Below are 12,121 nucleotides of genomic sequence, written 5' to 3' on the forward strand. Positions count from 1 at the left end.
CCATGTTTATAGAAGAAAAATTAGTGCTGTTATCACAGAATCACAGAATGGTTGAGGTTGGAATGGACCTCTGGAGATCATCTAGTCCAACTCTCTGCTCAAGCAGGGTCACCTAGAGCATGTTAGACAGAATTGCATCCAGGTGGGTTTTGAGTATCTTCAGAGAAGGAGACTCCACAACTTTTCTGGACAACCTGTTCCAGTGCTCTGTCACTCTCACAGTGAAGAAGTTTTTCCTTATATTCAGATGGAACTTCCTGTGTTTCACTTTGTGCCTGTTGCCTCTTGTCCTGTTGCATGGCACCACTGAAAAGAGTCTGGCTCCACGCCCTTGACACTCCCTGTTAACGTATTTGTAGATATTTTAAGATCCCCTCTCAGTCTTCTCTTCTCCAGGCTAAGGAGGCCCATTTTTTGCAGCCTTTCGTCATGAGAGAGATGCTCCAGTCCTCTGATCATCTTCGTAGCCCTACACTGGACTCTCTCCAGTAGCTCCATGTCTCTCTTGTACTGGGGAGCCCAGAATTGGACATAGTACTTGGACATAGTAATTGGACATAGGATGTGGCCTCCCCAGGGCTGAGGAGAGCGGCAGGATCACCTCCCTCGACCTGCTGACAACGCTCTTCCTAATGCACCTCAGGAGACCATTGGCCTTTTTGGCCACAAGAGCACATTGCTGGCTCACAGTCAACTTGTCCAGTATGTTATACATTATATTATGTGCTGTCTGACTGTTTTTAAGAACAGGTCTGCATAGGTGGCTCTTTTGTACAAGTATTGGATAAATATAACTTGAGGGTGTTTGTGATGTAACTGTCTCACTTTGGATTACAATTGTGTTGAAACATGTAAGCTTTGCATTTTTGAGCCAATGGTAGTCACATCACTGGAGACCTAGATACCAAAATCCACGAGTAGCAAGTACTGATGGCTGGTATTGAATAGGGATGTTATATTCTTGCCTCCTAATCAGCATTAAGCTGATGACTGAAGACATACCATTAAACACTGCTCTGCAGCTGGAATAATAGATAGAATCCTGTACTTAGAGGTGTCAGTTTAAGCTTTGCTACAGATTTCATATAGCCAGGATCTTGGACCTTATTCTTAGAAGGACTTCAAATCTTCATGTCCTTTGGTCATAACAAATGGAGCAGGTATACAATACATTAGTTTTGGTGTTTTAGAAAATCCAATATATGTAATCATATTGACATTTTACAGTTAACATTGTCCACTGCCAGTTAAAGGATTATTGCCTCCTTTTCTGTTTAAAAATTGTTATGAAGTATTGTTGATGTGGAACGACAGACATAGTCCCGGAACACTGGCTGCTTCAGAATATCAAGTGTTTTTATATACACTTGTTTATATTTCATGAAGGATATTTGAATAGTGTATCCAACCTTTGTTTGGTTCCCTGAAATGCCTTCTCTTTTTCTTTGTCATTTTGAAATCTGGGCCTAAGTTCTACTTAATATTTGCATATCATTTTAACTCAAGATTGCGGGAGTAGGCCTGTTGCCATTTTTTGCCAAACACAATGTTTATTATTTCCCTGTGTCTTAGCTTGTAACCTCCAGGTTAAGGACTTGGAGGTGAATTCCAAATCTTATTAGTAAAACTTTGTTTCTCTCCATGTGTTACTGATTCTTTGTAAATCATCCATAGAGCTGTATGAAGACCAACAAGAATAACCATAATGAGTAAAACCTCAGGACTGACTTCTAAAATGAAACATATTTATCTCAATTGAGGTTTCAGAAGTTTTATTTCAGTTCTAGGCTTCTTATGGAAATTTTTCTTTGTCTTAGAAATTCAGGCTTTAATCTTTGGGATTACTTTTTTGAGAACACTTTTTTTTTTCTTTTATAGTGTTACATAAAATACCAGCTATATATAACTGTCTTAACGATCTCAGTTGCCCTATGTTGGAGCTCCAGAAAATTATTTTACCGAAGGAAGACATTCTGTTGATCATTACATCTTCAGCTGTTGCTCTGCCATGTTACTAGAAGCAGGTTTAGCTCAGCTGGTTAGAGCGTGGTGCTGCTAATGCCAAACTTAAGATAAACTGGAACACAAAATCAGTGTATGTTGAATACTGTAATTCTGAGGCAGTAGAACTGCTAGAGCTAAAGCTTCTCTCACTCTCCTTTTTTTAAAAAGTTCTGTATAGAAGCTACAAGACTCGACACTTCTGTATCTCAAAAATGAAAGATTCAGGAGCATGAAGCTTACTGCTCATGTAATATGGGTGAAAAGAGGGCTAAATCCAAGCAGCAGAATATGTCACACAGGTTACAAGCCAGTTGACTTCACTGTGGTGTAATTACTAATGAATTATGAATGGATCCAATTGCATTTAAAGCTAAATGGGGAGGAGGGGAGCTGGGTAGTATTTCAGTGTAGTCTAGTTTATACTTCTGGCTCTGAGACCCAAGGCATAACTTCTTTTATTCTTGGCAGTGTCATTTGTCTGTCTTGGCCTCAGAAATTACTGCTGTTCTCTGACATTACACACTGTTCCTCAGAATGTCATTATGGCTTTGGGCATGCTGGGCTTCTCTTTGAAATCAAGTGAAGATGCAGGTGTAGTGGGACAGTTGCACCACTGACCTTTGGTGTTTAAATTCAGCTTGCTGTAGAGCCTGTGGAGAGAAGTGCTCAGAATTATTTCAGATTCAAATTCTTATTCTGGAAGTGCAGTTACACAGCATGATGTGAGTTGTCCTCTGGAGGAATCTTGCTTTATTCACTAGCCTCTTAGTTTAAGTATAAAGTTAGGTGTCCAGTGTTGGTGACATGATTATCTTGCAGCATGATAAAAGAGCAAGGAATGCATATTTAGAAAACTTTTTTTTTAACCAGTGACTTACGTTTAGAGCACTTGAAAACAATGGCTCTTTGAAAGTAGCAAATTGTCCAAGGCATTTCCTGTTTTGGTTTGAGCTCATCCTTTTTTTTAAGCCTATATTTTATTAATATTTCAGGCTGAACAGTGCCCATTCTGTAGGAAAAACAGAAGGTAGGGTTTCTTAATATGTAGCAAGCACCTGCCCTACAAAGAACAGAGTCATATTCTTGAAAGAGCCTGTCATTGCTCTTTGCAGGCATTGAAGAGAAACACCATCTTCTTTCCTGAAAGTGGACAAGCAGGTTTAAGAGATGATGAAAACTGATGATAGTCTGGGTTGCTTCTCAGAGTTTAAACTTCAATACAATTATTTTCAGCCAGATCAGCAAGTAGATCTACGTGGCCAAACAGGTGCTCAAGTCAGCAGAACGGCAGGTGGAAATGCTCAGACAGTGGTGGAAGGGTAGGGCTGCTTCTCTTCTGGTAGGTGCTCCTGTATTGGCTAAATTGCTTGTGAAATTGCATCTTTGGCAGTTCTTCAGCAAGGAGTCAAATACACAGATAGTTGGCTGGAATGCAGCCTAATAGATTTGCCCTTGGGCCTATTCAGACTTATGAGCAGTTAAAGAGTATTTCTAAATGTGGTTTAACATACAGTTCTTACTTTGATACTGTCCTGCCCTGTGTTGTCACAAGATGCCAAAGGTAACCAGAGTTTTGAAACATGTCAGGTTTCCTTGCTGAGAGTTCACTCACAACTGATTATCTGAAGAAACTGAAAGGTTTCCCCTGCAAATGACAAGTATTACCAAGCACTGGCTGACCTGATCCTCTGTAGTCAGAATATAAACTCAATTTTGCGAAAACAGAGCTATAAATGGTTAAATTCCGTTGTCAGTAATTCTGTTTTTGTGCATCTAACTTCCATTTGCTATTTCAGCTGGTTATAGGATACTCCAATTCCAGTGAGATGCCCTTGAATAACGTTGACATGTACTCCAATGCTACCATCTTTCATATGGGTGCACTGAAGGAAAGACTCTCATTCTTGTATATATACTTAATGTATGCAGATTTATAAAGCACTGTGAGATCATTCTGAGTGCATGCCATTGTGTAAAATGAAGATAACTATTCCAACAGTAAACATAAATGTTCTATATAAAGCAGCATTTTTGGCATTGTGAAAAGAACCAAAAACATGCAAAAAATAATGGGTAAAGGAGGAAGCTTATTTTAAGGATAATATTAGTAGAAAGTTAGAGAATGACTCACTTCTGACTGGGTGACTCATAGTCTCAAGGAATTACTTATTCAAGACAAGTAAGTCAGAAATAGATGCTATGGTATTATTATTGTTTTAGTCAGATGGCTGTTGCTGATGCAAATAAACATAAGACTTGATTTCAAGTTTAACAATTAAAGCTATACCCTGCAGACTATGCCACAGTGCTGTTTGAGGGTTACTACACATGCCAAATTTGTTTATCTCATGTTTTGTTTTCAGTTTTAGGTGGATGATATAGCTAGCTACAAGCAGCTATATCTAAGCTAAAGCAGCCTGGAACATGGGCACAAGGAATCTCAGCAGTGAACTTGGGAAAATGATGTCTAACGTGGTGTCTGTTTCTTTGCTTCTAGGAACTGTAAGCACTGATTTATCAAAATCTTACCACAAGAACATTCTTAGTCATAAACTGTCCACCCCAGAATTCTCAATAAATCATCTGTTGGATATTATTGAGAACATTGACATGGGGAAGACAGGAAGATCCATGCCATCTTTGCTTGGGATGGATTTGTAGTGCCCTGGTAAAATTCCCCTTATGGAGGCAGCCAGTATTATATCAATAAGAATATAAATGCCTTGAGAGATTTGTGCTTTATATAGTTATTTTGAGTGTAGCTTCTTCTGGAGGAGCTGAGAGATAATAGCATGGAGTCCTACCTTTACTAATGGTAAGCTGTATGTCTGAGCAAATAACTTCAAATTTTTCTGAAAAAATTTTGATTTTATAAAATTTTATTTTATTTTTTATCAAACTTTTTATCACTGTTTGATAATTTGCAATAATAGTACTTCCTACAGCGTGGACTTCTTTTGAAACTAAACATATTGGATAATACTGGCTGCATACATTCTTGGTAGGCTGTAATGATTTGGAACATTAGCTAGGTTCTGCTCATAGAGCTTTCAGATCATTCCTGAACTTCAATGAGGTTGCTTATTACCAGTTAACTTTTTTTAAAAAAAGAAAAAAGACACTAATTTCTTTAATTTAGCCTCTAAATAGTGCGGAAATTTGGAGTGGTATTCTAGTAATACCAGAACTCTGAACTGCCCAGTGATACCAAAATGAGGGGGTGACTACTAGCCTCGTGCCACTTCTGTCATGGCTTGCATGAGGATGACAGCGCAGGTCAGCACTGCTATGCACTGTTACCTTTTTTACTCCCTGAAAAGTATGTCTGGTTATTGAGTCCAGATCTCCTTTGCTCCCTCTCTCTCCTGTAGCTATTTTCAGAGCATTTCCAGAGAGTCCTACTTACATAGCTTCTCCACTTCATTGGAGCAGGGGAGACGAGTTGAGAAGGAATCGACTTTATTCTTTCCGCTCAGCAAAATATTGGACCAGAGCTGCAACAGGTATGGAAACAGTTGGAGGGATGTGGCTGCACAGAATGGATTGTGTTGGGTCAAGGCATCCTGTGTTCTGGGAAGAATGGTGGAAGAGGAGGAAGACTTAAGTGCTATCTTGCATTACAGTATCCATTTCAGATCACAGTCTTCTAGGGAGACATCCCACCTCCTAAGAGCATGCAGGCTAGGGTGGGGCACAGAGATTCCTGTCTCCAACAACAGTTCTCCAAAACTCCACTGACCCTTTGTCTGGTAAGACTGCAGTATACATAGGTACGGTAATATTTATTGCTATTGTGAAAGATTCAAATGCTGTCATAATCCTACTATGTCCAAGTGCTGTGCAAAGAGGAGGGCCTGTAAGAGCCTGTACATTATAATTGGCCTCATTCCTCATGATCCGGGATAAAAATGGGAGGTAACATAAAAGAAATTACCAAAGCACAAAGAAAAGAGAAGGAGTACACAACTTTGCTGTAGTTCCTCATAAAATATTTTTTAAAATAATTAAAAAAGTTGCAAAAATGTGTTGACTGCATTTTTTTTTTTTTAATGCTGCAGTTTGCAAGGTGATATCACAGTGTATGTCTGATCTGATGAAACCGAAGCTAATGCTGGTGCCTGCATATGATGGAAACAGAACTCAGACCACAAACCTGGGAACATTGGCCTCATATTAGGCAAGTCTGTTGCTCACCCTCCCCTTTTCCCCCGGATCCCTTTGTCCCTTTCCTTCCTCTGTATAATTAACTCAAATCAGAGTTCAGTGTCACTGGTTTCAGGGAACTCAATCTTATTTGGCTATACACACACCATTCCCTAAAGAAGTCAGATGTTACCTGCGTGTTAGACATTCATCACGCAATGAAAACATGGAATAGTTTTATCATAGTACTATTATTTTCAGTTGAGGCAATGAAGAGGAAAGTTTGGTGAGTTTTAGAGAAGTGTTCAAGTTTCTCTAATATAATTCTTAAACTGGTAGTGGGTAATAACATCAGAAGTTATTCAGATTAATTGCTCATAGCCATACATCCTTGTTCTAAAAAGTAGGCTGTTTGCTGGTTTAGCTGAAAGTATTCCTGTATTCAGACAAGAAATTGTCTAAGGAAACTGCATTGAGTTTCTATTCTCTTGATTTTGTTCATCTCTAAATGTACTAGAGAACAGATCAAACAACTATTGACATAGACCATAACAGATATTATGTTGAACAAGGACTTCAGACGGTGTGTTTTGAGGTCAGTAACCTAAGCACCTAGAACTTTGATCACGCTAGTAACAATCAAATGACATATGTACGATGACCAATGACATGTACAAACCTTTGTGGATGCGCATGTAAAGATAAATAGGTAACTCTTTGCTGAACTTTACAAACAGAACAGCAAAACATCGGTGAAGTGAAAATATATGTTTCTAATAGGCTCAGAGAGCTTCAACAAAGGAAACTAATACTGATGAATTAGCTTGCTGAAAGTGCAAGCACGATTTTCTTTTAAACATAAAATGGGTTTTGTTTTCAATATACAGCATGAAAGAGGAGTCTTTCCTGCCATATCCCGTGGAAGACAGCATGTTCTGTCTGATGAAATGCAGGTTTGCTAATGGGACAGTCCAAAGCATTACTAGATTAATAGTCAATTTGCTGAGAATACAGTTCTAGGAGAACTGAAGCTATTGTTTGATTCTGTGATTGGCTGAGAAAAAAAAATGGGGATTTATTTTCTTTTTTTCTTTTGATTTTTTTTAATTGTCAAATAGAAGTCTTCTAGATTATCATTTCAGTACTGATCCTGCCTAGGTAAACAGCTTAAAAATCAGAGTGATGCTGGAATAAGATAACTACATTTTCCTGTTTGGGATGGGGGTTTTATTTCCTTTTTGAGTCAAACTGATCTAATACTGTTTTTAGCTTGGAGGCGAGAGCTGTCTGTAGATCCATTCTCAGCTCTCTCATTAGTTGGTTTTGTTTATATCATTGTTGCTTCTGTTTCTTTAAATGGGAGGTGAGAAGAGCAATTATTTACAATTTGTGAAGTGTCTGAAGATCTGTAGGTATAGAGCACTACATAAATGCAAAATATTTAAATTTAGAACTATGTTATGTCTTCCTCCTTTTTCTTTATGACAGTCTGTGCTGTGACTGGAATCAATCTGCTTATAATCAAATGTATACTTAGTTGGTAAATATGAGGGGTTTGTTTTGTTTATTTTTTACTACAGACTCAAATTCACTGAAAGTAGGATTCCAGCCTGATTTCTCTCCGCAGGGAAGAGATCTCAAAGTTATATTAAGTATTTTCATTGATGAAGTAGTCCTTGCTGATCCTATAAAAGCAGTCGTGATACTTCAGTCAAGTGCTGATTGCATTTGCCTCAAAATGTGGGAATTAATGTCCTCTAAAAATGCATTGGATTGTGTATACATTGTTAGTTATTAGCTGGGAGAATTTAAAAACTCAAAAGTAGCAAAATAAGAAAGTCATAAAATGGACAATTTCTTTTGGTTTAGGATTTTAGGTCAGCTTTTTAGACTTCTCTTATACCTGTGAATATAGACTAGATCATATAATTAGGATGGTTTTATGTTTAAAGAGGTAAGAAAGATTTTCGTCAACTCAGGCATTGTTCCGATTGTGATCAAATCTCACTACTGACTCCCTCAGGGAAGAGGCTATCCACAAAGAATTACAGACTCAGTCTTTGGAATTGTCTAAAGAATAACTTGGGAAGTGTTGCACTTGCAGTGTTTGTTGGGATGTTCTTATCATTCACAATCCTTGACCTCTGATGGCTCATAACAATTGCAGCAGTATTTCCTCATACCTTCACCTGCACTTCCCTTTCTGACTTGTGTGCGTTGCTCCTTTTTCTTTTCTTCTAAGGGGAAGTGGAATGGAGATAATAGATACGTGTCCTTTGAATTTTTGGTATTTGAAAACAATTTCTAAGTGAAAGAAAAACAATCAGTGCTTGCTTTTGTTAGACAAAAAGTATCTGAGACAGATGTGTTAATCCCATCCATTTTGTTTTCAATAGCTATACAGAGTTTTTTTAAACAAAAAAAAATCCCTTTTTCCTGTTGTACAGAAGATACATAATGCTTTTGTTTTATTTTCCCTTCTATAAAATGGTTGACAGTAAAACTAATTTTGCAAATTCGTTATCTGATGCCTGTGTCAAAATTGAGAATAAATAAAATTTTGATTGGTAGTGCCCAATGAAGAAGTCTGATTTACCATTCTTAGGTTAGAAAGAATTAATGTGTATAATAAGGATCTTACATATGAATGTCAGAAGAATGCTTTGGTGGTCCCAAGATGCTCAATCATGTTTTACAGGATATTTGAAAATCTTTAATGGCCCATTGTCCTGGAATAGAGGTTCTTTAGACCTTTTCAAATTGGATATTGATTACAAAGAACTTGTTTTGATGACCCTGAGGGTTGCTTTGAGTCTTAAATGCCTATTAGACCAAGAATGTGTGTGTGTGTGTGTGTGAGAGAGAGAGAGAGAGAGATTGACAAATTATATTTTATTATAAGAAAATAAACAAATTTTGTGATGTAAGGTTCCTGCAATGAAATGCAATTTGTTTCCTATGTAAGAGAGGCCCTGAAAGTTTATTTTTAGTGTTTTTTCGCAGTGTATCCAATGAGGAGACAGAAGTCTATAATTATAATTCTGTTTTTCATTTTTCTTGTATACATAGTTCATATTGACCTTGTGAAAACCTGAAACCTCTAAATTGGCCTCTTGAACAAAACAAAATTTGTTGCACAGAACAGACTATTCACTGTAATATTTACTCTGAAAGGTCAGCAATCCCAGAAATACCAGAGAACGTAACTGTATCAAACCAACCTGATATTAGCATAATGTTTGGGGTTTTTTTCCCCTTTTTTGGCTGCTAGGTAGGTGGAACCTTCAGGAACAAATTTGTAGTTTACAACACAGCCCCTTCCTACATAGGACTCTCTAAATCTTTGCAAACATGGACTTTAAAATGATATTTTTAAAAGACTGGGATTTATTGAGTTTTACTGTCTGTGGTTTTAGCACAAGGACAGATAAAATGGGTTTTTTTTTCAGCATAAAAAACCTAAACAAACCTTTGGTTTATTTATCTGAAAGCAAACTCCCATGGTTCAAGTATTAAGTTTTACTTCCAGACTCAGTTGTGCTGTTTGAACTGTGCTGAAATGCTGATTCAGAGGTATGCCTCTCTGCCTAATACTGAAGGTGTTTGAGAAGTGCCAAAGGTGTGGTTTGTTTCTCTGTTGCACTGATCCCTATCTGTGGACTAATTTGGAAAAGGAAAAATAAGGCTCTGCATCCTTTCTGCTCACTGAGAGGTATCGGCTGTTCCTTGCTGGGTTAGGGGAGTAATCCATTGCTGTCCAAATTGGAAGTGTGTCAGATTCCTAGGCAGACTACAAAATTTTGGTGAGATGCCTTTTATTCCTGTTCCAGCTGCTCCAGGCATAGCAAGATTTGGTCCTCTGTTTTTACTAGATCCTGAATCATTAATATCTATGGGAATTTCATGCCAGTGTTTAAGCTCTGGGAATACAGAACAATGCAATTGAAAATCTGAGTGCAGTTGAATGTTGATAGGGGACCAGTTTCTCCTCTTCTTCCAGAGATCTGACAGTGCTGAATGCAGATGAGAGTGTTGTTTGTAACTGTCAATACTCTGTTGTTGTCTTTCAAACTGCTTGTTTTGAAACTGTCACTTCCCTATTGATGAATTTTTGAAGGATTGTATAAAATAATAATAAATAATAAAAAATGCTGAGTTGAAGAAGAGGTAGATGTTCAGCCAAGCAAAACTAATGTGTCCATACATAGATAAGCGTAATTGTCTATGAGGGAACAGTCATAGAGCAAAGGCCATTGTTTTCTCTACCAAATGCTCTACCACTTGTTGCAATCACTTTTTATGATGATGGACAGTGTTTCTCAATCAGTAGGTTGTGAGTTTGCATGTTTGCCAAATAGTTTTATGTATTTAAGTTTGGTAGTTAAAAGATAAGCAGCAGTACATCAAGCCAAGTAATAAAATACCAGAGGTGAAGTGGATTAGCGGATGAGGGCAAAGGAGAGTATGTATGTAACAAGATTTTTAGCATTTACACACTTCAGAGTTTAGATCCATTACCTGGGTTTTGCTTGTTACAAACTCTCTGCAGAATAGGAACTGTGGCATGGAGAAAGGTGATTCATCTCCAACACCTGCTTTATCTTCACTGGCTTATACTCCTCAGCAGTAATCAAGGACTATTTTTTTTCAAATGTTCACTGATTTGGGGAGTTATATTAGAAATATCTGTACTAAGGCAATGAAGATTTGTTTTTTGTAAGAGATAAGCACCGACAGCTCTGCCAGGGATCAGTTAAAGCTGAGGAGAATCAACATGCGCTCAAACTCGGTTGTGATTTTCTAGTTAGGCACGCATAAACTGTTGTATTGGAAGAGAAGGCTTAGAAGACAAAGGTTCTTGTTGCTTTGAGACTGTTACATGCCCTTTTTTCAGTTGGGAGGAAAGAGGGCAATCACAAACACAAGCATCATCTCAGATCTTCCTGTGGTTTGGAAACCACTTGGGCCAGTGCAGAGTCTGCCTGATGGTAAGATTAGGCTGCACCTATGTACGCTCTTGACTGTTACTCCCTACTGTTGGCTGGTATTATTCAATACACAGGTTATGCTCTGGTCCAGGTAGCTTTTTTTCAGGTAGCATTCACATTGCTTTGCCTGGACACTCATCTTAGGCAGTTGGGCTGGGAGGTGCTCTATTTATGCCCCATTTGTAGTCAGGGAATTGAAAGAATGTCCCTTCTGAGAGCTGTTCATGACTATCAAAGCTAGATTCCTGCATGGCAAGAGTACCTCTCCCCATCTTCTTCTCCCTCCATGCAAGTGAAAGGGAGGTGAGCTTATCCTCTCTGCAGAGGAAACAGGGCTCCTCTTCATTAAATCAACACTTTTTGTTTTGGTGACACAGAAAGCGTAACTTGAAGGAGCCCATACCAAGAGGCAAGTGGGGAGGGCAAGAACTGATGGTATCAATATAATCCTTCACAGCCTCAATCTGGCAAAGATTGAGGCACACAACTAAATTTATGCCCTTCACTTCCTCAGTCACCTGCAATCAAATTTCTCCTCTGGTATCCATTAGTCTTTGGGAAGAGCAGAACTGTTGGACTAGGCAGCTCTCGTCACAGTTAGGCTTAGCTTTCCTGTGATCACATCTGATAATACTAGAGTCACTTGGGTCCCTTTGTAAAAGCTGACATTGCATTTTCCAGATAAGAATTCTACTGTTTCTGAGCTGGTTTTCCCCACTTGATTTACACATCTATTGCTTGTCATTATATAGTTATGCTTGACTTTTGGTTTTCTGGCTCTGCAATTTATAATGGGGGAAAAAGATCATTAAAACCTATTTTGAACATGTATGTCTACAATAGGCCCTGCATGCACACACACACACACAAAAGATTATTTTTCTAAAAGGAAATTAGGGAGAAATACTGGATTCTTAGACTTGACACTTTCCTTTTGATGTGTGTGACACATGAATATAGCTAAAACAAATCTACAGTATATGTAT

General features: G+C 38.1%; 1 protein-coding gene across 6 annotated transcripts in view; it reads left to right on the forward strand.

The window, feature by feature from the left end:
* PANK1 (pantothenate kinase 1) overlaps positions 1–12,121 on the forward strand; it is a 48,107-nt gene that overhangs the window by 2,860 nt on the left and 33,126 nt on the right. For 2 of the 6 annotated variants that reach the window (XM_062579914.1, XM_062579918.1), the window contains 3 exons: positions 4,368–4,506; positions 5,376–5,753; positions 6,063–6,181. The gene's annotated coding sequence lies outside the window, so the exon portion shown is untranslated. Of the gene's footprint in view, positions 1–3,237; positions 3,344–4,367; positions 4,507–5,143; positions 5,281–5,375; positions 5,754–6,062; positions 6,182–12,121 lie in introns of all 6 variants that reach the window. The other 4 variants (XM_062579916.1, XM_062579915.1, XM_062579917.1 and 1 more) reach the window with 4 other exon arrangements.

This window comes from Rhea pennata, chromosome 7, assembly GCF_028389875.1.
Source record: "Rhea pennata isolate bPtePen1 chromosome 7, bPtePen1.pri, whole genome shotgun sequence".
NCBI lineage: Eukaryota > Metazoa > Chordata > Aves > Rheiformes > Rheidae > Rhea > Rhea pennata.